Source organism: Lissotriton helveticus, chromosome 6 (assembly GCF_964261635.1).
Source record: "Lissotriton helveticus chromosome 6, aLisHel1.1, whole genome shotgun sequence".
Taxonomy (NCBI): domain Eukaryota; kingdom Metazoa; phylum Chordata; class Amphibia; order Caudata; family Salamandridae; genus Lissotriton; species Lissotriton helveticus.
The window spans coordinates 1,758,493,630-1,758,506,241 of NC_136067.1; positions in this window are offsets into that span (position 1 = coordinate 1,758,493,630).

The following is a 12,612-nucleotide window of genomic DNA, read 5'->3' on the forward strand; positions in this document are numbered from 1 at the left end:
TTACATGACTGCCTTTGATGTTTCTGTTGTTCTTATTTGATGACTTCTTGTGATTCTGATTTAGAAGTTTGAGATAAAATAGACAACACGCCACTCCCTCAGACGTGTCTATTAGTCCTAAACAATAAAAACAAATTATGTTTTTTAGAGTGGTTACTGATAAGTTCTAATTAGCTGATACATCATTTTGCGATCTTCTTCTTCTATCTTGGGGCCTGCTACTAAAATAGAGTGCAACAAAATGAGTTGTAAAACATTACATATTTAGAGGTTTCCACTTCAGCAAGGTACAAACTAATTAAGGATTATGCACATGATAGGTTTACAGCAGTGCTTGAAATGGAAAAATAGAAGTGCAGGTACTCTGTAGCAGAATACCTACTTGTTTCTGAGAAGTGCTGGTACTCCCCAATTAAAAGTATAGCAATTCTCTTGAGAAGTGCGAGTACTCTCCCTCTCAAAATAAAAAAGTGCTGGTATTCCGTACCGGACGGTACCGGCCCATTTAAAGACGGGTTTGCAGAGAAAAACTGCTTCTAATTGCAAACTCAAAAACGACGTAAACGTCACATAATACTTTGAAGTGTGTTATGTGTAAGTTCATGATGTGATATAGTAGAATGTGGTGCACTATAAGCTGTAGAACAAGAGAGTGTGGATGGAAACATTATTTGAGTGGTGGCTTACTTATCTCTCCTGAAGAGCAGCAGCAGATATATCAGATGTTATAACTGAGTGTTGGAAAGTCATCCTGTGTCCTGGGCACACCCCAACTTTTTGCTGGCTGGTACTGGTGGTAACTGTCTGTGACTGACCCTCGGCTCTGACTAACCAGGCCTAGGGACAGTGCTATGCTGAAAGAGACACGTTTAGAATACAATGAAAACACCTACATACACTAGGGTACACTATAGGTTGGGGTACCCCTGTGATTGGCATGACCTACCCTATAAGACCCAAGTACATATTAGTACATAATAGGGCAGGGGGATTGAAACTACCTATCAGTCCCTAGTATATAATAGAGCATGGTAGTTTAGAGGCCAGCAGCCCTTTCTGAACGTGCGTGTGTGCACTGCTGAAACCTGAGGTCTGTTTAAAAGTTTCTCTGTGTTGCAGGACTGCTTTTAAAAAGTAAATTGTGCCCACACTCGACTTTGGTGTTTGGGACACTTAAAAATGGTTTCCCTACAATGTTTGGGCATATTAGGTACCCCCAGGTTCCCCCCTAGGTGTCCCAGGGGTGGGGATCAGGTATTTATAAGGAAGACCCTTATAAAAATTAGTTTCATATGCCCTGGGTGAAAATGCACATTGCACTCCCCACATTGTGATAAAATGCTGCCCAAAATGTACTTTGGTGGTAGCAGCACTCTGGAGGGAGGATCTACAATATTGTTACATATTCAGAACCCCTAATGTCTCCCCTAGGTGTTCCTGGGGTGGAGGTCCTGCAAATATATGTAGAGTGCTTATAACATTTGTTTTTATAAACCCTGGTCCTGGAAAAATGGCCCAAGACATTTCTCCCATTGCAAATCCCCTGCCACAAAGGTTAACATGGCAGAAAGTTATTAACTAATAACTCTTGATACGAGAAGGCTAAAAATACCATTCAAACACTTCCCAGGTTGGTATTAATAATTTCTCTTAAAATGTACATACAAGAAGTTATAAGACTTTCTTGTTTGTAAGCCCAGATTCAGCCTACCAGTGGTCTGTCCTGATTGGTCGGAGGTAAGTGGATTAGCCAGGCCGCTTTGAAGAGGTGAGAAAGAGCCCCTGGGGTTGTGAAGCTCTGCTGGGAGGACAGTGTTCCATTCCTTAGGAATGCCAGAGCAGGGGGAGGAGTCATAAACAATGGACTACAAGGGAATGGGAAGACATCAGTGCCATTTACAACTCTACTCTTTTGAACCCAGCCTGAGTCTAGTATTATGGAAGGAATGATCAGATGCATGGGGGATAGACTATGGAGATTAGCCATCCTAGGGGTGAGTTTAGCCAGCTCTTCTCTCCGTGCAGGAAAATCAGTTATTATGAATTTGCAAGAATTGGTTCACTCTGGGACAAAATAGTGCCACACTCTGCAGAAAGTGGTCAGACCTTTGTGTGGTACCCTACAGCCCATTTGACAGAAGTGACCTCCTGCTTGACCAGGAGAACTTGGAATACGTTTCTGAGAGGGGCAGAGCATCTCAGATCTGCTGCTTGAAACTTAAAAAGCAAGACAAGCCATGCTGGAAGTTTGATGTGCATTTCTTAAGGTCTGTACTCTGAAGACTTCACCTTCTGCACCATCTGAAACTACTGCCTGTGGATTACCTTGCTGTAAAAGGACTAAAGAGTGGACTCCCTGCAAGCTACAGGTTCACAGAGCTCACTTGGAACTTCACCACCAAGGATCCTCAACCTAGAGAACTACCAGTGGATTTGTAAGGTTTCTGTCCAAGTGGATTGTGGGAACTGAAATCCTCAAATTTCAAGGACCATCTTGGAGCTCCTAGACCCTTATGGTGAGTTTGAGACAGTTTGGGACCCTATGGGGAACTTCAGGAAGAGGTTCCAGAAGATTGGAGCAACTTTGGAAAAAAGCTCCATAAGGGGAATGACTGAACCGAGCCAGCCAAGCCTCCTGCCTTCAACCACGAGTCAGCCTGCCATCCAGCTTTGTCCTGCTGAAAAGCTCCTTAGGTCCTACTTCTAGAGTTTGATGGGGGACTAGTGAAAATCCGAGGCTGGCCAACCCTCAAAGAATCTAGCCTGGTGAAGAGCATCGAGGGACACTGCGAGAAAAAGCTCTGTAAAAGTTTGTAAGTCCGAACGAAGAAAAGATGATGGGAGCAACCGTGAAAGCCAAGCCGCCTGCCTTCAATAGTGTGTCAGCCTGGATCCTTGATTTGCTCTGCTTTAATGCTCTGGAGATCGGACTTCCATACGTTTGATTAGGACTTTGGCACACGGCAATCCGGTGAACACTCACCGAATCCGGACTGACTTAGTGCTCCGAGAGACCCTGGGAAGAAAATCTCCAGAAAAGTTTCTAAGTTAGAAAGTAAAAACTTTGACCGAGACCTACCGCGAGGGGTAGCCGCGCAGGGTTCCATCGCGGTCGGCCTGAAACTTTGACTTTGACCCGGTCTATCGTGACCAGATGCCCCGATAGGGCGATCTAGGTTTCTATGTGCTATATAGTGCTAAATCTTTCAAAATACATATTTCCGGTTCCTTACATTAGCTTTTTGTCATTTCGGTGTCATTTTAAAGATACAAATATTTCCCGTTTTCATAAATTGGTGTTGGAATTTCTTGTGCATTGTGTCTTAATTATTTACTGAAATTAGGTTTTTAAATGCTATACATATCTGTCTTTGAAGTTAAGCCTGCCTGCCAGCAGCCAAGCTACCAAGGGTTGAGCATAGGAATAGTTTTCTAAGACCTATTCTGAGCCCTATACTGTGTTAGTGGCCTTATTGCCAGTGGCAGATATCCATTTGCCCCTACCAGTAATCCACTTCACTTTCCAACACTGAGCAAGAAGGAAGAGGTGAAAAAGAGATGCAATGCGTAATTTGTGAGGTTTATTCCAGAGTGTGGCCCTCAATAAACATGCTAATTAGTTGTTCTCAAATCATGGATTGCGATTTGAGGCAAAAAGAGAGATTTAAATGAAGTTTTGAAATACACAGTGTTGCACCACTATAGAAACCTGTAAACTACCTATAAGTTGGAGAACATTGCTGAGGACAGGTAATACTTACCAAGGGGTGTTTAAGGGCCAAGATGTAGTTTCCTTATTATTATAATTGAAGTACAGGGAGACAAAGTTTATTCAATCACCAGCCTCAATATGTGCCAAATAAGGCAAAACTATTAGATCAGCATCACTTGGCATTAAAAGAACTAGATATATATTTTGAAGGTTATCAGAGTGAGTGGTGCGCAAGCACAAGATTATTACAAGGACACACAAGCCAACAGAATAAGTGGATGTGTTTACTGCACGCTTCAAAGTAAAGGCAGCAACCTGTGACCCTGAAGGTTCAAATCAAAGGTAAACGATCAGTTGGTAGCTGTAGGAAGTTTGAAATGAATACACAGGAAGCTAATAGAATGTAAATACCTCCTTGAACCTTGCAAGAAGCAAACCTTAATACATCAGTAGAAGGCACAAAAGAAATGGACATAAATTGTTGTCTTGTAGCTCTGTGACGCAAATACCCAAAATGGTTCAAGAAGGAAGAGTGAGAGAACAATCAAAGACTCAGCACAGAACAAAAGTGGCATGTTTAAAATGTGGGTCACTTTAATTCTAAGTTTTACCCCACTATTGGTAAGCATTGCAAGACATGTGGAAAGATTGGGGAGCTTAGTAGAACGTTCAGGGGTGGATGTGGTAATAGGTTGACAGTAAATTGTATGGTTAGGTATAATGGAAGGAGCTGACAGTACCATTACTTTTTTGGTACTAATACCTAGATCTGAAGAAGATGACAATATTGCGCAAATAGGATAGGTGGGAAAATGAGAGTCAGTGAGAATAAAGTGATAGAATATCCTTATGCAATGAGAGGTGTGGACAGTAAAGGACCTAGAATTATGAATAATTCGAGGTTATGCACACCACTCATTACAGAAGAAAATTACAGAAGCACAAGGTTTGGAAAAGAGCTTCTACTATCTGATGGAAATCCAAATGCACATAATATATAATAAAATTGATGGAATTACTTTGGTCTGTCAGGATAATATTGAAAACATTTTAGATTCTAAATGAATGCAGCATTGCAGGGACAAAATATTCTTAGGTTGAGACATCATGAATAATTTAGGGTGGTGTTAAGACAAGGAGACAAAAGTATGGGCTTCCATAATACAAAAAGGCAATAAAGAGAGATTGGAGGAACAATTTGAGGAGATTTCTCAGAAAAACTTTGAAGATTAGGAGGATTTGTGTATACAAACAAAGAGAAAGATGGTTTGGTGCTCGCCAAAGATATATTTTAAAATGTGCCATACAGTGCCCGAGAAATTTGTCAGAGTAACACAAGGCTATGGGAGATGAAGTTGCATTGATCATTGAATCAGTTGACGTAATTTTATGGCATTACCCAGTGATAACATTGAGAACGAAAACAGGAGAGGTTTATCTCTGCATTGATACACACACTGTGAACAAAGCTTTATGGGTGGAGAGTCATACTTTTTCAAGGAATGACAACTTGAATACTAAGGTTGATAAAGTAAAATGATTTAAAAAACTGGATTTAAGCACTGCGTACCATCAGCTGGTATTGGATAAGGCTTTGCAACATTTGACAGTATTTGTGACATCTGTTGGTACCTTTGAATTTTGTTAGATGCCATTTGGATTGGCATCTGTGGAGTACATTTTTCAGAAACCTATGGCAAATTGTTTAAAGGTGTAACACATGTAGCAGCATTTCAAAGTGATGTACTAGGTTTTCAGGAAGATCAAAGGTGAATAAAATAGGGCAGTGGAGAGGTGCTAAAGATTCTAAATAATGTAGAAATTATATTTAGAGGTGAAAATGTGATGTTTGGGATAAAGTATGTTGACTGTCTGGGCATGTGATATATGAAGGGTTAAAACCAAGCCCAGCTTAGATATTATGATTGTGATACATCAATGTCAAAAGATAGTCATTGATTGATGTCATTTTTAGATGTGTGCAGTGCTCAATGACAGACTTCCTGAATTCTGCAACAAAGAATACTATAAAACATTTGAGAATATGTAGGAGGAAATATCTAGTCCACTAGTTTTACAGGCGTTTATGCTGGGAGATGAACTTGCTACAGTGAATGCAAATGCCTGTGGTTTGGGTGCAGTACTGACGCAGTGGGAAAGAACAAAGCAGTTCACAATAGGTTTTGCTTCAATGACACTTCACACTGAAGCAGACTTAAATGAGGTAGAGAAATTAATATATGGACTTGTGTTTAGACATTATTAAGTTATTAAAAGCAGATTATAGACCTGCGACTGTCATTTTTGGAAGAAGACAGGATTAACAGGTGTACATCGATATTCAGTTCAATGAGAAAAATATTGGTAAATAAGTTTGTAATAAAGGACAATCCTTGGGCATAACTGTATGGGGGGATTGTTTGTCATATTTGCTGATTGGCAAGAATCAGTGAGATGTAGATAAAATGGTGGAAGAGATAGATTAGAGTCTTATAGGAGGAGTGGATGTTAATGCCATGGTGTATGACAAAAAAGAGAACCCCCGGTGTACAACAGTGGAAGTCATATTGATTTTGAAGAAGGTGATATTCTTAACTGGATTTGGGTAGGCCAAAAGAGAAACATCTAGAATGGGATCTTCATCATTTTTGAAAGATGACTGATGACTTTATTGTCGAGAGGGGATATGTTTGATCCGCCCAATCGTTTCAGAAAAAGAATAATAACAAGGCCCCAGGAAGGCCTTTTAGGCATGACAGTAAGTAAATGAGCAATAACAGGCTACTTGAACAACTTTTGGAAACAATTATAGCCACTCTACAATGTGAGCAAGGGCAACAGAAAACTGAATTCGTCTCCTACTAAAACGCCCTGCAAAGTGGAGAAATATCTTCCTTCTCCACCTACATATTACTAAGACAATCATCATCCCCTATGGAATTAAACTCACCTCTTCCCCCTCCCTAAGCTTTAGAGGGGTAATCTCCAGTTCTATTTTCAGGACAGGTAACATGCTTTTACAAATTACAGAGCATCACCTCACCATCTTTAACCAATATTTGCTGTAATTTCTCGCTTCATTAAAACAACATGGCCATGTGACACAAACTCCCCCTCCCCCTACACCCGGCCATCAACCCAGAACCTACTCCCCTCCATGACTCCACTAATTTGCTATGCCCCTTTGCTGCACTCCATGACACACTAAGCAACCTTGCTGACCCCTTCACACATACCTATGCCAAGTAATCACTAGAATGACTTCCAATGCACCCACCCTAACAAACGACCACACAGAAACAAAACACACTGACGTGCTCTCCGGGTCCGATGGCACCATCTCTTCCAAAGTAGACCCTGCTCACCCTACACAAAATGCTCACCTTTCCAACCTCAATGACACTGGCCTCCCCTATAGTGAAGCTCGCTTTCCTTCTATAAACACGAGACCCACCACTTATCCACTCACTTTCAGAGCAGGTAGCCTCAATTACACGTTACCCAGCTTCTGAACCAACTAGAACTAAAACTAGATTCGCTAGATAGACATCTCCCACATACAAAAAGGACCCCTCGATCCAGGCAAAGTTAACCTGCAATTACACTCCAGTTATTGAGTAGTTGTTTCCCCCATATAGGCTCTCCAACTGTCAGCCAACACACCCATTGGACCTCTATTCCCTTGAGTCTTTTGCCCCACAGACCCCACCAAGCTCTCAGTCCCCTTATCTGCTCTGGATGCACTCAGAGACTTTTGCACCAAAGTGACTCGAAAATAGTCCACAAGCCTCCATCCACAATCCCAATAATCATGGGCACAAATAGAATCCCTCAAGCGATCAACTCACCTAGACCACCTACTCAATACACCACCATTCAGACACTACATACCAAAATAATAGCACTATCCCCCTACCCTGTATGCTCCTCAATTGCAGATCAGCAGTTAAACATTTTACAGAAATCGCCAGAATTATACTGGCTGAAGGAATAGATTTTGCATTCCTCACTAAAGCCAAGCTTAACAAACACTCAACCCCTAAACCAGACTTGCTCACTCTACCTGGGTACACCATCATTAGACAGGACAGACCAGGGAGAACAGGTGGTGGCCTAGCGATCATCCACAAAGAAGAAACCCAGCTTTCCACCCAAAAGACCTCAAACAACGGTTGCTTTCAAATTCCTTGGAGTTGAACTTACAGCCAAAGGTAGCACTCCTATCAAACTCCACACTATCTACCACCCACCTGGTAATCGCACCCTCTTCTCAGAAGAACTAACTGACCTAGTAGCATGGTTCTCTCTAACTGACTCTAAGGATGTGTTCCTGGATGACTCCAACATTCACTGGAACAACTTAGAAGACACCACAGTCCGTAAACTAACAAACCTTCTTGAAATAAGCAACCTCAAACAACTCTGCAGGGAACTGACCCGTAATAAAGGCTCCACTCTATATGCGATAATCAATCAAAATGAGCTTATTTCCCTTTGATCTGTCACATCCATCGATTGGTCAGACTACCATCTCATACTGTTTAATCTCAAGACCACCTCATATCCCATACAGCCCCATCCAAAATTTGGAATTGGAATCCAGGCGCAGTGCCCAACTACAGAATCGATCTCTCCCTCCCACCATTGATGACCTCACCGCCCACTATAATACAGCGATGGCTGACCAAGTGGCACAGCTCAAACTAACTAGTAATCTAGAAAAAATCGATCTAAATCCTGTTTCAACTCGTATCTTAACTGTGAGAGGAGACAACTAAGACAGTCCAAAAGGATATGGAGACAGGACCCCTCTATTGTGCATCTCACACTCCTAAGAACTGCATGACTCTCCAATAAGAAACACATCGTTAGAGATAAAGCCTCTTTCTTTCGCAACCAACTTGACTGCGCTAAGAACAGACCAAGGGAGTGCTTCAACATATTTTAACAACAAAATGCACTTATCTTCGCATACAAAACAACAGCCACTCATGAATGCTGTGAAGAATTTGCTACGTTCTTCACTGATAAAGTTGCAAAAATTGAGCGATCCCTCATCGAAGTCACAAATTTGACATCCCTACCAACCTTCTCCTCTGACACACAACCGACCACAGAAGCTCCCCCTCAAGACTTAGCTCATACCCTATTTGAGCCATGAAAAACTGATGTCAACTATGATCTCCATCAACTGAAAAACAATGCTGACTTCAAACGTATGACAGAAAGTGAAGTCTTCAATATAATTGCGAACTTGAAGTCCCCATCCTAACCTACTGATCCCTCCTATCCACAATAGTACAGAACCTCAAGCATATCATCTCCCCTTTCTGGACAAAAATCATCAATGCATCTCTCTCCTCAGGCCATGTACCTGACTCCCCCCAAATAGGTCAAATCGGATGTATGGCGTTACAACGCATACTTTTACCATGCATACCTTTACAACGCAGTTTTTACCACGCATACCATTACAACGCATAGCGCTTAGAGGTGCTGGATAGTGGTAAGTATAATTTTCTATTCCAACTCCAGTCCCCGTGGACACTAGGGAAGGTGTTGGATAGAAAATTAAACTTATTCCCTATCCTAGAGCGCCCCCCAGCGCAATGCATTGTAATAGTATGCGTGGTAATGCCTGCGTTGTAATGGTAGTACGTTGTAAAAGTTTCGTTGTAAACGTTACATACCGGTCAAATCACAGCCATACTCAAAAAACCAGGCACAGACCCCAATGACCTCAAGAACCTCAGACCTATCACCAACCTCCCATTCCTACCAAAACAATGGTTAGTTACGCCGTACTACAACTCAATCAATATATAGACAAATTCAATCTCCATGACACCTTCCAAACAGAATTCAGGAAAGGATGTGGCACAGAAATTGCTATGCTCAATATCTCTGATGACATTCACAGATCCTTAGATGAAGGTGACGCCTGCCTCCCAATCCTACTTGACTTATCTGCGGCTTTTGATACAGGCCTAGATCTCTGTAATGGGGTGAATGTTTGACATTGTTCAACATTCTGTCCATCAATTGTTCTTTTTGCATTTTTCACCCCGAGTGGGACGGGTATTCCCAGACCTGGGTCCCATGCCTCTCCATGCCACTGGAGTCAGGCTAGCCTGGCTGATAGGGGTGAAACACCTAAACTGGTCCTAGGATGCTTGTTTCCAGTCCAGGGAGAACCTGGCCTGGTAGTTTGGGCTGGCATTTTCCCATTGGGAGCAGGGTCAAAACTATTTGCATATGGCTAGGTTCAAACTAGAATGGCATGGGGAGCAAAAAAAACGATTGATTTAGGGCCAGATCTCTGTACTGTGGTGAATGTATGACATTGTTCAACATTCTGTCCATCAATTGTTCTTTTTGCATTTGTCACCCCAAGTGGGACAGGTATGCCCAAACATGGGTCCCATGCTCTACATGCCACTAGAGTCAAGCTAGCCTGGCTGATATGGGGTGATACCCCAAAACCGGTTATATGATGCTTGTGTCCAGTCCAGGGAGACCTGGGCTGGACTGTTCCAATGGGAGCAGGGTCAAGACTGATTTGCATATTGCTGGGTTCAAACCGAATGGCATAGGGAGCAAATAAACACTGGATTTATGCCCCTATCACTTGACTTAGGGGTGAATGTTTGATTTGCTCTACATTACGTCCATCATCTGTGTATTTTTTGCATCACCCTCAAAGCCTTTCATACACATAACTCCAAATATCTAGAAACCAAACTTTCGAAAGCAGGAAGAGCCAGGACTCTGAGAAGCTCCAAATCACTTCTTCTCATACCTCCTAATTGAAAAAGAAATCCTCCCAGACACGTTCATTCTAAGGAAATACACCTAGGATCTGGAACTCACTCCCTAAAGATCTCTGCTGCAACCCCTCCTTTTCCTGCTTCAAAAGGGACCTTCAATACCTACTGCTCAACTACTACTACAACACGCACATAAACGTGCCATGCTCCCAAAGCTCACACCCAAACCGACTAGATCCGTTGCAGTAGTCAATTGATTGGTTCAGTTGTTACCCTGTCATTTACACAGAGAATCCACAGATGGGTGTATGGGTGGTTCCTACAATGGTAGGAAGCACACAGTGTTCTTTAAATACCCCTCACACACCAAAAGGACCCTTGGTGTCATGCTTCATCATTGGGGTCTTCGCACCCCTCTACAACTACGCGGGAGCACTTTTTAAATTTGACTATGGGCCTCATGTAGGTAAATGGTATTTACTGATTCGTAAATAACTAATTTTACCAATTCGGTATTTTCAAATCGGTAAATGCTATGTAGGTATTTTTACCGAAATAATTACCGAATCGGTAACATTCGGTAATTACCGAATCGGTTTGCCATTGATTCCTATGGGCCTTGAGGCCCATAGGAACCAATGGCAATTACCGAATCGGTATACACCGATTCGGTAAAATTACCGATTTTACAAGGGGGACAAGATGTCACTTTGACACCCTGTTGCACCCCTGATTCAGGCTTGTCTGCCATGTGACACACATACATGCCCTCAGGGCATGTATGTGTGCCACATGGCACAGGTGTATATGCACAGATGTGCATGTACACAGGAATTCGTTATTTACCATCAAATAGTATTTGATGGTAAATAACGAATTCTTCACCTACATCCCATATTACCGATTCTGTAAACTTACCGATTCGGTAATTTACAGAATCTGTAAATATACCGATTCGGTAAATTTACAGAATCGGTAATATTTTGTCCCCCTACATCTGAAACTCCAAATACCGGTCGGTAACGGACGATTTCGGCCGTTACCGACTGGTAATGGGCTTTACTATATATGGCCCTATGTGTGGTGCATGTGAGGTATTGTGAGAATCAGTGAGTGGTGGGGTTCGAAGTGATTTAAGTGATAGTTAAAAAGTACCTGGCACGTGGGGTTTACTCAAGAAACTTTAATAGACCCCCGTGCTGGTACTGTTAAAAGGGGTGATTTATGAGGTTTTATGTAATACAATGTACATTACCTCGTGTGTGCGTCAACATGTTTCGGAGCGTAGCTCCTTCTTCAGGACGGGGTGCACAAATCCCCACCTTACTCACGTTGCTTTAGCAAAAAATCTGGTATTTACAGAAAAGTTATAGTTTAAAAAAAGGCTAATATGTGCGTAATTACTTGTAATAAAGGTTTCTACAATTAGGGAACCTGGAAAAAAGAACACAAAAAGAAGAAGAGATAATATATACTGGTATTGTGAAATACTATATCCATTGCTCCAGGTTCAGTGATCTAGGAAAGATGTGAGGGCAGCAGCTACTAGACAAAATTTGTCATCCTATTAGTGATGGTGAGCCCTGTAAAAGAAAGACGAAGACGGGACACACAAAACACTGAACATGAAACACACACTCTAATTGCTTAACCTGTTAAGTTCTAGGGACCTGTTGTTGTAAGGAATGTGATTAAAATCATATTAGTGAATACTTGCTACCACAGTCTGGTTGGCACCATGAGCCTCCAAACGTTGGGGGTCTCTAGTGCTATCAGGCACCCTGTCAAATAAGATATAATGCTCAGATCACTTACTTAGATTTGAAGGTCAACAGGCTGTTACCAGGTGTTTTACTCACTGCTGCAAGGGAATTCCTATGCCTTGTTGCCCCACACGCGGCTCCGTTGAGAATGAGGAGAGGTCTGAGTTTGCGCTTTAAATATCACCACCCCAACTAATTAATCAGCGGGGGTGGTGATATTTAAAGCGCAAACTGAGACCTCTCCTCATGGCTTTGTTAGTGCTTAAGGGATCTGCTCGGCCATCAACAAAATAAAGAAAACACTGACTAAAAGTAACAAGCATTTGCAATGCAACCGATCTCGCCTTTAGGACCTTATACGTATTTAGCT